We start from the raw sequence: 15,905 nt of genomic DNA on the forward strand, positions 1-15,905 counted from the left end.
TAACTACATGAACCCAAACAATCATGCAAAATTAATTCATTGTAATACTATGGGGCAGATTTACAACTTCTGGTGCATCTCTGAAAATCAGCAGGGATGCGCCAGAACAGATGCGTCACGTAATCCCCCCCTTGTGCCACCACAGATGCGTCACATTTACAATGTGGCGCACCATGGTGCAAGGAGGGGAAGATGCGTGACGCAACTCCTGCAATGCACAGGGGCCGCCCATACTTAACGTGGTACGTCACTCCTTACGCCTCCTTCAAGCAGGCGTAAGGCTTTGACACAGCAGCGTCGTAAAACTGACTCAGTGAAATCTTGTAGATTTCACTGCGTTAGTTTTTACGGGGCTTTCTAGCCAGGGAACGTCCACCCTGCGACAGAACGCCCACATGAAAACTGACGCAGGTTTCATGTGGCGCAGGGCTTTACAATGTGACGCATCTGCCTAGATGCGTCACGTTGTAAATAAGTTGCAACGTGGCGCATGGTTTACGCCGCCGCTGCGTCACAAAAGTGACGCAACGGCGGTGTAAAAGTGTTGCAAGGGGCTTGTAAATCTGCCCCTTTGTCTTTTGCAATACTATTTTGTTTCTGCCGTTTGTGACTACAGGAGTCACCGCCCCTGATTCAGACCAGGAAGTGCAGGGATAACCCTAATAGGGTAAGGGTTTTAAAAAAGTCACTGAAATGATGCAAGAATGTTCCCCGTTTGTACTTGCACACTCTACTCCGCATTTTATGTTTTTGTCCTTTGCAGTGTCACAACGATGGATCACGTGTGCCACCTTAAAGTGTGTGTTTTAGCACCGAACAGCCAAATGCTGAACAGTCTAATAGACATGATTTATTGTTTTAATTCATGTTGTTTCTACCCTAGGGGCAATGTATTACATATAAAGGAAGGTAGGACCATATCTTTGCTGTTTTGTTTCACAAATGAGCATAGAGTAGGGATCCTTCTAGTGCCCTGAAGAATGCCTGAGACCTGTTTATGGCTATGAAGAGGCAGAAACATGTTGGTGAAACAGGGGGACATGAAGACCATTGTACCTAAAAGAGTACTCTGAATATACATTATAGTATTTTTATTCATACTAAGTTACCACCTAATAAAAACAGTCTTTATGGTATACCTTAAGGTTCTTTTAATAGTTGGAATGTTATCCAAAAGATAATATTTTAATAACTCTCTCAAAACAATTTGTGAGGTACAGTATCCCCTGGTAATACTATTTTACCAGGTTGAGATGAGGTGGCTGATGATGAAGCATGCCAAATCAAACGGGTGAGACCACCTCATCCAATAAGTTAACACTCCTGTTTGCGAGCGCTCTCCTAGTGTAACTGCCCATGAGGAGAGGGAAAGGTACACTATATAGGTCACAGCATTTCTTTGTGTTGGTATGCTGAGACATTGATCATAGTCAGTTTCTGTCATTACCATGATTACAGGATATAAGACGAAGTACCCACATCCTGAAAAAAAATAAAGAGAGAAAGGGGCATATTCTCAAGGAGCTATCGCCAAGTTATCAGCACTTTAGCGCAGCCAAAGTCGTGATAAATATACCGCCCCATTCACAAGCTGGTGCTAACAGCCGATACCACCAGTTTTCTGGTGATAGCATCTTCAAAAAACATCGCCACGGATGACCCTGGCAACTATCACTAATGAGATGCAGAGTAGGCGTTCCCGAGCAAAAAGCCGCAACGACACCACACCACAACATTATCAACGACCAGCCAGATCGGCGATAACATCCCAAAACAGGCGATAAGGCGCGTTAGCAGCAGGAAACTAACACCTGCTCTGACCTGGTGTAAAGTCGGACGACAACCGGCAGCAGCCAAGGAAGCACAGCCCATAGCCAAACATGAAGAACAACAGATGCCCCCAAGCAACTGAACATGCAGCCCGAAGCCCCAATAGGGCAACAACACACACCGCCACCACCCCCCTGGACCACCCCATATCCACGAAACCATGAACCAAACACATCACCTGAAGTCGCACAATCACAACACCTTACATACAGGTGTGGCCAGAAAAATTGAAACACACATTCATATCATATAATCAAAATAAAACCTTTATTACAGATCAAACAAAAAACAACAATCATGAAGAGGCATGGCGGGTCTTCTCTGGGCATTCTGTAAGTCACAACCTGCAAGACAGAAAGACAGATAAGAAGGTGTGTCATGCACCCATCAAAAGACAGAGAGAGAGCAACAGAGAGAGAGAGAGAGAGAGAGAGAGAGAGAGGGAGAGAGCGAGAGGGGGAGAGAGAAACAGAGAGGGAGAGAGAGAGAAAGAGAGGGAGCTAGAGGGAGATAGAAAGAGAGGGAGAGAGGTTAGAGATAGAGTGAGAGAGAAAGAGAGGTAGATAGAGGGAGAGAGAAAGAGAGTGAGTGAGATAGAGGGAGAGAGAAAGAGAGGGAGAGAAAGAGAGAGGGAGAGAGAAAGAGAGGGAGAGAGAGTGCTGACACTGCAGACCCAGGCCCCACTGCTGACCTGCAGCCACCGGTGTGTCTCCAACCACGTGCCGGTACACACTGCAGTCCCCCAGGTCACTCATCTGAAACAGTGCCAGAGACATGAATGGCAGAGTCCATACAGTAGCACACGCCATCATTGTTTGCCCGTCTCTGCGCACACAGGCTGCTGCACCCTAACCCCTCCCACCACCCAGCGGAGACTGCCCGCCCCTGCGCAACCAAGGCCTCAATGCTCACCTTCCGCCACCGGCGTGTCTCCAAGAGGCCCCACCACGTGTCAGTGGGAGCTCCAACCCTGGGGCCCGCAACCATGGCACCCTCTGCATCACGCACAGTGGGCCACCAGGTCACACACTTGATTCTGGGTCTTGATTTCACTGTGGCAGAGAACATATCAATGCACATGGCATCATCGCAGGCTGCACACCCGCTCAGCAGTTCAGGTGTCCCTACCTCAGTGCACCGAAAGACACCGTCCTGTGGCACTGTGCCTGTGCCTGCCGCAGTGTATCCGGTGCCACCAAGTCTGTGCACCGCTAGCCATGGACACTTTATAATTGAGTCCAGTGGTGCGGATGCCATCATGTCACCACCGGCACTGGGCAATGTGAGGTGGCAGCACCCTAGGCCCTCATGCATAATTGATACCCACATAGAGACACCCAGTTGGAGAGTGGAAATGGCGTCCAGCACGTGCGCCTGGCCCTTTTTATTGGCAGGGTCACATGTCCTGTGATGCCGGTGACGAATGGGTGTGGTGTGGGTGTGAACCAGCCCTGAGGGAGTGGCTGTGGCATGCTGACAACTAGATCTGTAAGCAGCAGATCCCTACAGGGAAGACCTTGGACATGTAGTGTTGTCGTACCCCCTGTGAGCGTGAGCGGAGTGGGCTGGCCTGGCCTATGCCAGTCCAGCATAAGGGTCTGAACAATGACTCCAGGGCTCTGGGCGTGCTTCCGTTCTGGGCTGGACAAGGAACTAACTAATGCATGTGTCTCCATTCTAGTGTCTGTGCCACCTGGCATGCAATCAACAATGTGTCACCCTGTGACCCAAGTTCCACAACATGAGCAACATGGACGTAAGGTGAAATCATTGGCCCTACATACATCCATACCTCCACACTTGCAAGATCATTGAAATGACACATTGTTGTGAAAATGACTGTTTAATGCACATTCAATGGAGCTCAATCTCAATCTCAATCTCAATCAAACATTTGTAGAGCGCGCTACATACCCGTGAGGGTCTCAAGGCGCTGGGGGGGGGGCGCTACTGATTGAACAGCCAGGTCTTGAGTAGCCTCCTGAAGGTCAGCAGGTCTTGGGTCTGTCGTAGGCTCAGTGGGAGGGTGTTCCAGGTCTTGGTGGTGAGGTGGGAGAAGGATCTCCCGCCGGTGGTTGTTCTTCGGATGCGCGGGAAGGAATTGAGTGTTGTAGCTGGAGCAGTACAGGGCCATGCAAACCCCACCTTGCAGTGTTGGCCCGTGGAGGGCCAGCCAGAGTCCTTCAGGGAATTACAAGTACATCAGATGAGGAAGAGTTCAGCCCACAATCAGATACCTGTGTCATTGGTGACCAAACAGAATATGGCAGTCCATGTCGAGGTCCAAGGTGAGTGTCGCAGACTGCATCGGGGGACAGTGGAAGGTGATGATGCAGAGGGCAGATCCAAGCAGAAACAGACCATATGGCGAACATGAATGCTACGGCTTCCTTCTGACCACGAGGGCAGATTCATCCGCATCTTCTTTCTCTGCTGCTTCCGGTGCCTCACATGTGGGTGGTGGTGTTCTGTCTCCAGCACTGTGTGGCAGTGGCACCTCAGGGGCCGGAGGTAGAATGTCCGCCGCACTGTGTGGCACTGATACATCAGGGGCCGGAGATGTGGATGGAGTGGTAGCAGCAGCATGCATCAGCGCCTGGCCTTGTGACAGCAATGCCATGAGGATGGTCTTTATGGCATTGAGGGACCCAGCTATCTCTCGCTGGTGTGCAGCTATGGCAGCCGCTGTTTCCGCACGCTCACGCTCCCTGTCCTTCATGAGCCTCTGCATGATTCCCAACTCCCGGGCGAGTTCGCTGGAGCCACTATGACTGGACAGTCGTTCTTGTCTCTGAGTCAGGACTCTGGCGATTACAGTCATGGTTCATGGAGGGCATGGAGCGGACTGTGGGTGTCCGTTAGGGACTGTGAGTGGTCCCTGATGGAACCACTCAGACACCCACGTATGGCGTCTGGTTTGTCTGCCATGCGGTCGAACCCCACCTGCACCTGTTCAGCCAGCTTCTCCTGGCACCCCAACACACGGCGTTGGAAAGCCAAGTGTTCGTCGTGGGGGTCCTGAGAGGCAGCAGTGGTGGTGGGTGCTGCCTGCTGTGTATACTGTGCAGGAGGTGAGTTCTCATAGCAGCTGGGCTGCCCTGCTCCTGGAAGTGGGCTGCGGAGGCTCTCCAGGAGCTGTTGGAGGGCATTGGCTTCGAAGGTGTGGTGGTCCTCTTTGTCATCAGAGAAGAGAGGTTGGGACTGCTCTGCAGGAGGTGTTGAATTTCCCTCTGCAATGTGAAGGGGAGATGCAGTTTAACATTGTGTTCACATGTATGTTGACGCTTTGTACATGTTTACATGCAGACTGAATGACAGTGTACTTTGTGACTGTTTATGGGGAGCTGCCTATATGATGCGGGACAGTGGATATTTCGACAACATCACGGATGTGTGTTTGTACTTGTACATTGTCAACTCACATTTCCCTGTGATGCCATGTGTGATTGGCCAGTTTCTGCACACAAGCAGCACCAGTTGTGTCCCCTGTTCTGTTGTGGGCGTGTTGTGGATTGTGCCATATCGTTGTCAATGTTGATGTGCTCTGCATGTGATGTGTGTGCCGCATTTTGGGGGAGTCGCACCTGCAGCTCTGATTTGGCTGCCCCTGATCCCTTACATTCAGTGTGTCTCTGACTTCTGTTCTTATATAGTGCTGGGATGTTGCATTCTTGGGTGCATTGGTATCTTGTTGGGAGTTGGGGGTCTGGGGCATGGTTTGTCTGCAGAAGTGCTATGCTTAATTGTGCATGTGAGCCATTGTGCCCATCTCCCCCCGTCCCCCAATCCCTGATCGTTACCCTGTTGCTGTTGTGTCCGGTCCTGTTGAGCAGTGTCCGGGCCCCTGACTCCTGCCACTCTCTCCCCACTGATGACTGTGGACACCATTTCCTCCATCTCATCCAGCTCCTCCTGTAGCGCTGGACTGCCACCTCCAGTCTGCATTACTGCCTTCCGGTTGTTTGCGAGTTTCTGCTTGGTTTTGCACTTGACATCATTCCAGCGCCTCTTGACCTCTTCCATTGTCCTCTTCAGCACTCCGACTGCATTCACCTTGTCCACGATGGTCTGCCATATTCCATTTTAGTTGCCAGTGGCACAGTGGAGGTGACGAACAGTAGCTGATGGTGTTCTATCACCTGCGTTATCAGGATCCTGTTTTCATGCGGACTGAACTGCTTATTCTTGCTCTTCTTGTCCTTGCCCTTCCCTGACCCCGAAGTCCCAGGCTGGTCCTCCGGGGGTTTGTGGGGTTCTGGTTGTCCTCTGCACTTGCTCCGGCTGACTCCATTGTGCTTAGCTGTTGTTTGGCTTTTGTATGTGGTTTTTTCCAACTTTTGTAGTGCATTTTCCTGCATGTCACGTGGGGATTGCAGGCCTGTAGCTGGTTTTTGCTGATTTTTTATCGCGATTGGCGTCATCATCTCTTTTTTTACGTTGGTGTTTTGCATTTTTGCGGTGTCGAGTTGATTTTAACGCGTTCGTTTGACGCTTTGTCGTGAGACTATCGAATGGTGCCGCCGGCTTGGGAATACCACATTAACACGGAGTTATATTCCAGCAATAGACTGCGATGTGAAGAGTTGCGTTAAGGTAATTTTGCGGTAGTTATCACACGTTCTTGAGAATATCCCCCAAAATGTAGTAATGGTAAGTGTGGGGTACCTCAAAAAGACAGCATGGGGTCCAGAACTGCATACTCTCAGTGAATTGGCCGCAGATCAGACTCTGTGGCAAACCCTTCTTTACAGGAATTTTGCCATCCGAAACAAGGGTTGGCTTTTTATCTGAGCTTGGGTGTCAGGCCTGACTAGAGGACAGGCTCTGCTGCCGCCCTCTGCTGTGCATAGTCAAAGAGGTTGGCTGTGCAGGTGGTTTGACGCACGACTCCAGGACTGGTGTTTATCAAACATGTGATCCTTCACTGTAACACTCTGATTTTGTTAAAAGCCTTAAAAAAAACAGGTTCTTGGAAAATGAACACTCTGGTGTTTATTGCAAATGGAGATAAAAGAAGGAAGACAGAAATAAAGAAATATTTGTATTTTTTTGTTTTGTGTTGTGTTTATTTTTAAAAAATGTTTTTACTTTTGTTGTCGTTTTGTCTATTGTTGTAAAAATGGTAAGTTGGAAACAACCACTTCTTAATTGGGATAACATAACTCTAGAAAAAGAAAACGTTGTGAAAAAATACCCAAATAGAGAATGAAATTCCTAGTACTTGTCCTCAACAAACCTCATTTCAGTTTTGTACAGTAAGGTGTAATTCTCTCCAATTCAGAGTCAATTCCTGTTGTTGTTTGTCGAAGATTGATTGTTGTTTTTGGGCAATTTGAGCTCCCTCAGCCTGCAGATGTTCAAAGCTGGCAGTAGATTTTCTCTTTCCATAGTTCTTTTGTGCCTTCCTGTTCTACTAACTCACATGCTTAGACTTTATGTGGCATCACCTGGCTGCTGTAGCAAGGGAGTGCCGACCTGAATGCTCCTGACTAAAGACTTGTGTGGAAAGTTTATAATTTACTTTATAGTGGGCAGCAGCTAGACAAACAGAACATTCACTCCCTGTTGATAAGTGAAAATAGAAAATATTTCAGTAAATGTTGTGCCGCTGTGGTGGCGTGCTATAAATTTAAAATGTCAAGACTGACATAACTGTTTAAACTTTTATCAATTTATTTTAGTACATTCTTGAAACAAAAAAACACATTTGGCGGTCATACATTATTAAAAAAAAAGTTATGGTCGTTTATAATTACAATGTGAACGAGAGTCTATACTTAATTACAAAACTGAATTTAGCTCTGTGTTAACATTTTATCAGCACGCGATTTACAGTGTGAATTTCATAGCATGTGACAACTTCCCGTCATTTCCACTAACGGCAGTGCAGGTCAACGACTTCACTCCTCATTTCCTGCACACAGGACGATTCTATTGGATTGCCCTCGGTTTCTCACATGCAAAGGGGAAATGCTATGATTTGTCCACATGTCAGTCATCACAGGTGCAGAAGTGAGTTCGTACGATAAAATATTCATCAGTTGATATAAAAGAGAGTACGTTTGTGAACTTTTGGGAAGTACTTGAAACGCAGTGGATGTGTAGTTTTCACTTACTCAATGATGAGTGGAGACAACGACATGCACCAGTGGCCGTATTACGCATTGTCATTGTATGAGCCCGCAAACAATGATAATGCGCCCCATTATGGTGAAATCCCTGCCCCCAGGGCAGCCCAAACTCACGCCGCCCTAGGGACAGCGCATTCATGTGAAAACTTGGAGCGGCTTCCGGCAGCCGCTCCGTGTTTTCACAGTGCAGGAGGCAAACCATCAGCACTTTTAAAGGGGATTAGAGATCCCCTCGCTGGTGGGTGCAGTCAGTGACATTTTGACGCACATTTTGCAGGTGATGCTGGACCACGGTTCGCCAAGGGTCTCATCTCCCGCCTATATGCTGCCCTCAAGAACAATAGGAAGATTGATGTAGCATCTTTACATGACAAATGGAGCGTGCTCGGGCGAAGGTGCAGGAGTTGGCGAGCAATTGCAGGTTTAAGTTGATTAAATGTTTTTTTGATAACCAATTTTATTAAATTTTGTTGACAGGAAAATACAGCACTGCTCAATTCTTCCCGGACATAATACATAAACTTTGCAATCACATTTTATTGTATACAATACACACTGTGGCCTGTGCTGATCCAAATTATTTCACACAATGTCTCATTCCCACTACATGACCTGACCCAGCCATTTGCCCCACACTTGACCATGTTTGGCAGGGCATCCCCTGGCTTTGTATAATGGACTTTCTTGTGCCGCACATCAGTATACAACTTTGCGCAATTTGATTATGCTAGGTGGGGAAGGGTTTTTCCATGCGGCCGCGATATCTCGTTAGGCCACCATAATGGCTGTACCTAGAAATAGCTTATCTGCCTTGGACCCGTCTAGGCCGTCCATAACTCCCAGGAGCAAATTCAGGGGACTGGGTGGTACATCCCAGCCCAGAATGTCAGTCAGCTCAGATGCCAGTATCTCACAATATAAGATGAGGTGGGCACATGCCCATACCATGTGGTAGAATTCTGCCGGTTATGACCCACAGCGCGTAAAGGCCAGGGTGGCCAACAGCGCAGAATTGAGGCGGCTTGGAGTGAGATACGCACAATGGAGATAGTACAGTTGGGCCATGCAGAGCCTGGCTGAAATGGTAATGGTTATGGGAGCCATCAGGTTATCTTGCCAGTCCACATCCTGCAACGGGCCCAACCATGCCTCCCATCGGTGTCTAAGAGAGTCAAGTGTGATTGGTCTTTTGTTGATCCTTGATATCCCACTCTTCCCCAGATTACCCATCATGATTTGGGCCTCTAGGGGGCTTCTTTCTGGGAGTGAAGTGCCTGCGGGCACGTGCGTGGTGAGAGCATGGCAAAGCTGTAGGTCCTTGTAAAATTGTGGCGGGTGAAGGGAGTAGGTGGTCTGCAAGTCTTGGAAAGAACGTAGGTGGTCCCCCTTCCACACATCTCCAAGCTGTGATATACCGATTAGGTACCACTTCCTGAAACCTTCTAATTTCCCCACCTCCCCCAGCCAGACTCCCTGCCACAAGGGCGTCTGCTGCGTGAGTTTGGTGTCCCAGTGTATATAGCGCAAGGCAGAACACCAGGCAAGCAAATCCGCCCGAGACACAGTGGACAGTACAGTAGGTATTGGGTCTCCGTATAGCATTGCCTGGATCTGGGCGAGTCCCAAAACCTCCAGTTCAACTCTGAAGGCCAGGCCAGACCAGCCGCTGCTGAACCAGTCATGCAGTATTAGTAGACGAGTTGCCAGGCAGGATGAGTAGAAATTGGTCATACCCATGTTTCCGTCAAAAGGCGGTATTTGACAGTGGGCGAGGGACATACGCGGCCTCGATTTACCTCAGAGAAACATCATGGCAAGGCTTTCCAGCTCCTTGAACCACCTTCCCGAGAGATGGAACGGGGTGTTCTGGATGATGTACAGGAATCGGCGGAGGATCATCATTTTGAACAGGGTGAATCTCCCAATGGGGTTGAGTGGGAGTGTTTGCCAGCTATGGAGGTCCTCCTTGGCTTTCTTAACCAGTGGGCTGATGTTGAGTGACCATGCTAGGCCTGGAAGCAACGCAACCCAAATGCCCAAGTACTTAAATGACTGGAGTCGTATGGGGATGGTTGACTACCAGTCAATGCACTCCCTTGATATGTAAAGGAACACTATAGTCGATTCGGCAGGATTCAGGCGCAGGCCTGACACCTGCTCAAAGGTGTGGAGAATCTGGAGGCATCTAGGCCCTGACCTTGCCCGGTCGGCTAGGAAGAGCAAGACATCGTCTGCATAAAGAGTGATCCGGTCCTTGTGGGAACCCCTCCATCTCCATCCCTGGATATGTGCATCCATCTGAATGAGGCATGCTAGTGGCTCCATCGCCAGAGCAAAGAGGAGGGGTGATAGGGGACACTCTTGCCTCATCCCTCTTCTGATTAGAGAGGTCTCCGAGAGGGCTCTGTTGATGAGCAGCCACACCATGGGTCTAGAGTAAAGGACTCAGACCTCAGTGGTGGAAGTGTTAACCCAGACCTGCTGTGTCTTGCACACCCTCTAGGTATTGCCAATCGACCGCATCAAAGGCCTTTTTGAATAAATTTGCTGAGGTCTTAGCCGTTGGGACAGGAACGTAGCGCAAATTTTAACCTCTGTGTTTATTAAAGAAATCGGGCGATAGTCCGAACAGGAGGGCGAAGGGGGTTGTGTTTTGGGGATGACGACCACGGTTGCTACGTCTGTTTCGGTTGGGAATGCTCCTTTCTCTGCTACTCCGGCATAAAGGCCGTGGAGGTTGGGTGTTATTATGTCTCAATATGAGACGTAGTATTCTTGTAGGAAGCTATCTGGTCTGGGTGTCTTCCCGGAAGCAACCAGGGAGATACCTTCTCCTATTTCCTCCCGCGTGATAGGGCGGTCTAGACAGGCCGCTTCTGATTCAAGAAGCCAGGGGAGTTGGAACGCCATTAACTTAGACAACGCAGGAGCTGGGGTTGCGGTCCGGGCTTCTTAATAAAGCCAGGAATAATAGCGAAGGCTTGGGCGACCAACGCTGGCACACCGTGAGTTACACCTAGTAGATCTTGGATCTCGGGGATTATAAATCTTTTGTATTGATTAACTGAAAAACCACCAGTACTAGGCGCATATAATACAAGCTTATAATAGTAAGTTCTATTGAACTTGGGGTTGGGTAAGTCAAGGGTTTAGCACACCCTTTCTCCAACATAAGAGAGTTTAGCTCCCACTAGGTTAGGTAGGTGAAATACCACACCACACTTAGCTTGTCTACTAAAGGAGATGCCAGTGGCTCTCTGCCTTCTAGATACAGTGAACTTTCGTTCCCTGAACTGAAAGCACTGTGTGCCTCTAGGAAGCTGAAGACAGGGAGGAGTGCCAACACTCAACGCCTGGTAGAGGTGTTACTGTTAGATGTCCTAAGAGAAACTCCTGGGTCAGATGAACAGGACAGAGTGGGTGGGACGGGGAATGAGGATAGGCCAGGAGGGGACACCCCCTATGACCTAGAATCTAACCCTGACCAGGGGGAACCTAATGGCTCCCACCTGGACAACTCAGATCTTCCAGAAGACCGTGCAGAAAGCCCTGGGGGGGCCTTCTTCACTCCTCCTGGAAGAGTGCAGAGTTTACAAAGGAGAGATAGATCTCCCTCTGCAGAGTCTAATCTCTCAGGACAGTCTATAGGGACCTCTGTATCTAGCAAGAGGGACCACTCGTTTCATAGGAAGAGCCAACTCCTTGAGCTTGAGAAAGCTAGGCTTAGGCTCAGGCAAGAGCAGTAGGCCCTTGACAAGGAGTCCCTAGAAGTCCAGAGAGCTAGAAAGAAAATGGGATTAGAGTCCCATGGTGGCAGCACCAGTGTCCCTAGAGTTAAGGAACATTCCTTTGATAATAAGAACGTGAGCAAGATCGTCCCTCCCTACCATGTTGGGTATGACATCCAAAAAAAGATATCTGCTTTAGAGAGGGCCTATAACGTTCTAGGGTCCCACATTCCTTTGATAATAGGAACCTGAGCAAGACCGCCCCACCCTACCATGTTGGGGATGACATCCACAAATAAATAATTGCTTTAGAGAGGGCCTGTAAAGTTCAGAGGGTCCATCAAGAGCAGTGGGCAGCTATCTTGTGGCTCTAATTTGCTGATAACAGTTGAGATAAGCTCCTCACTGTTAGAGAAGAGGATGCTAACAATTACTCAGTTTTGAAGAGTACTCCCATTGATGGGTTTGGCTTAACCACTGAACAGTATAGGTTTAAGTTCAGAGACACTCAGAAGGCACAGAATCAGGATTTGGTAGGCTTTGTGGATAGTGCTACAAAGGCTCTGGAAGGTTGGTTGCTTGGCAGCAAAGTGCATGACTATTTAGGATTGTACAATTTGATTATGAGGGAGCAGATCCTTAATAAATGTAAGCCCGGGTGTGGTTTGCATAGCCGTGCTGCGCGAACCTACACAAAGTGGTAAAAAAACTCTGCAACCCTACGCGGGGTTCGGCGAGCATGCGGAGTTGCTTGTTCCGCATGCTTGCGAGACGTTTCTAAAATTCGGCAACGCCGATTGTGTGTTCGGGGGTAAATATTGCGCAAACTTCACCACGGATGGGCGCAGCCTTCTTGTTTTCCTACTCTTTGCATGGTTCTGGGGCCTGTGTTTCATCCCTCTCAAATATTTTCAATCCTTTGTTTCTTACACTGTTTTTCAGATCTTTTTTATTTATTATATATTATCTCTCCCTAAGTGTATATTTTGTGTTTTATTTCTACTTTTTCTATGTTTTTTGTCCTGTTTTTCGATTACTTGCTTTTTTTTTTCTTTACTACTTCTTCTCCTGACTTTATTTTTCACTTCTACATTTTCTTTTCCGCCCGCCCCCTCCAGAACCATGGCTAAGGCTAGTAAGAAGGGGAAGGCCAAGGCTAGTGTGACCAGGAGCTGCCTTCCTTGCGGAAGACGGCGCCCGGAAGGGGTGCAGCCCCGGACCCTGTTCTCCGAGGTGAAGGTGGACGCCCTTGTTTTTTTGTACAGCGCTTCCTCCCCTTAACCTTGGCAGCAGGTGGAAAGCCTGGCTCCGGTACTCAGGAGCATCACCGCTGGTAGGCAAGGGTGCGCTTAGCAGTGTTTTGCTGCTCTGAGGTCCAGAGCACCCACAACCAGCTGACTCACCGGTGGTTCGACATCTTGGACCGGGAGCAGGACCTGCTGGACCTGCTAGGTGTTGAGGTCATGGGGCTTGGTGAGTAGCTAATTATAGTACTATTGTGTGTTCTGTTCTGTGTTATTGCGAATATTACTTTTTTTCCAAATAGCAAGAATGCTGCTGCTTACATTAGGCCTGGCCAGTAAATTCCGTTCCGCTCGCAGAATTTGGGGTATTTGGGTAATTTCGCGGTCCGCGGAGAACGTGGAATTGCCAAAAATTCCGTGATCCGCAGCTTCGCGGAATTTTATGCTTACTCGCGTTTTCAAAATGCGTGTTTGTGAGATATTTCTCCCCGAGCACGCAAACAACATTCGCAAGCAGGAAAAAAGCATCGCGAACGGGCAGAACAAGCAATTCCGCATGTTTGCGGAACTTTTGCATGCTCGAGGAGATTTTTTACCGTTTCGCGAAGCTTCGCATAAATTTGCAAATTCCGCCCACCCCTAGCTTACATGCAGGTAAGTTATGTTTAAAAACCTTATATTCTGTGATTGTGATTGTTATTCTTCTAGACACTAGACAGGTGCTCGGCGCTACTAATCTTACTTGTTTGCAACTTTGCTCTAGCTTGGGCTGATTATGTAAGCGAGTTTAGAGAACTTAAGTTAGGTAATACTAGAGAAACTCCTTTCCTTTGTCCTGTCACTAAGATAGTAGTGGTAGGTAGGTAGTTTAGTTACTTAATATTAGTTGGTTATTTGTTAGCGGTCTGCGTGATGCATCCTCCATCATGTGCTGCTGATGCCAGTCCTTAGTAGAACCTTTTGTAGCTTGTTAGTGAGTGAGTAATATAGCAACTCATCAGCACATTAGTAGCAACCAACCAAAAATTTGCTGTATGCAATATGCATGCGTCAATCTATGCATTTTTGAGGAATAAAATAGATGAAAATGCAGACTTAGTGAACGATTGGCCCATCAAAGCGGGTTGATTCATTGATGATTTCGAATGTGATTGAAACTTAGAAGAAGCAATTATATTTTTGGGCATTTAGTTTCCAATGTCTTTGGAATAAGCGGGCTAGGTGGCAATTGGGTTTAGGATTCTGGAATCGGAATGGAACACTGGATTAATAAATAATAACTAGACAATCCGCGATACTACTTGTCGATCAGATTAGATAGGTCAATTTTATTGCAATTGTTGTTTCCTGTCCAAAATTGTTTTTAGAGCATTTGTTTAAATATTTTATTTGTTTCACACCAATCAATTTTTGTCTCTTTAATATATCTTACATGATCAGCATCCAGGGAGAAGAAGATGATGGGGTCTGAGGCGGGAGCTGGAGATGCAGGATCAGGATCTCTCCTCTACCGAGGGCTCTGCTGCTGGCCCCAGTAAGTCCTCCTGTTGTTAATATTATTAATTATATTTCCCTAACTTTTTCTGCACCTTATTTTTTCCAAACTATTTTTTCTGTTTCCTAATTCTATTTTTTAACAAATCTTCTTCGATCTACCTTTTTCTAAATTCTTGTTATCCCTGCATTACCTACCTACGTAGTTATATTTTTTTCTAGTGTCTGTTTTTTATTTACATCAATCTAATTGCCTCTGACTCTGTACTGCTATTACTCTGTGTCTGTAGCTTGCCAGTTGGCCACTCTTTATGTTTAAAAAGTTTTAAAACTCAGATTCACCAATAGCTCTAGCCACTGAGTCCAGTGCTTTGGGTTGTCCTCTTCTTAATCTTGAGAGGCTTTTTGACAATTACCACCAACAAAATGCCCAACCAGATATTTTATTATTTTTGATAGAATAGGACATTCTACTGTCTACTTTACTTTAGTATCCGATTTGTACTAGTGATGTATGTGGTGTATGTATATATTGTATTTTCAATGTTGCTAGTGAAAAATAAATAAGGGGAGGCATATATGGCATCTAAAAATGTGTAATGATTTTTCTAGTGTGCCGACTACCAGTGCCAAGGCCAGTGACGGGGCAGGCGACGCCAGCTAGGAGGGAGCAGATGCGGCAGCTACTGAAGGGGTGGGTGAGCCAGCAGCAGTGGTGTGCGGTGGTAAGTTATACTTATATACATTACTTATTGACGATAGTTACACACTCGCTGCAAGGGTGTACACTGTACTGTTGAGAGACACTAAGTTGTTGTGAACAACGGTTGAAGAAGACACCCTTTACTTAGCATTAGCAATAGCATGAGTGGCGGGAGTTGAGTAACTAATGGCGTTGTTCTATCTGACTTCAACTCAGCTGGGAAAGTTTTATGAAGAAGACTAAGAGTCAGACGACCTTAATAGATGGGTTAAACGAAAAGGAAAAGAAGGATGGAAGGAGGATGGACGGGTGACATGTAATATATGACTGGCAGAGAAGGATGCGTGGACTGGCTGAGAAGGATGCGTGGGATGCAGAGGTGGCTGAGTGGAATCAGATGCATGGGTGGTTGAAGGATAGGTGGAAGGTGAAAGAAAGGATGCCTGTCTGGGTGGGTGGGTGAAACTGTATGGGTGATAGAAAGAATCCTCTGGGGGGTTTTATGGGTCAAACTCAAAGGCAAGCAAGGAAGGAAGCATGGGTGGTGGTTTACAAATGTATGTTGTTGGTGAATAGTTTGTTGAGAGATTAAAAAGAATGATAGCCATGTTTACTTTCAATGGATGGATGCCTGGATAGTATTCAATCATCATAGCATAGGTGGAGACTGTCAGTGGAGGAAGACGTGAGATATTTCCCGCCGAGCACGCAAACAGTGTTCGCACACTGGAAAAAAGCATCGCGAACAAGCAATTCCGCATGTTTGCGGAATTTC

This window comes from Triturus cristatus, chromosome 4_2 (assembly GCF_964204655.1).
Source record: "Triturus cristatus chromosome 4_2, aTriCri1.1, whole genome shotgun sequence".
NCBI classification, from domain to species: domain Eukaryota; kingdom Metazoa; phylum Chordata; class Amphibia; order Caudata; family Salamandridae; genus Triturus; species Triturus cristatus.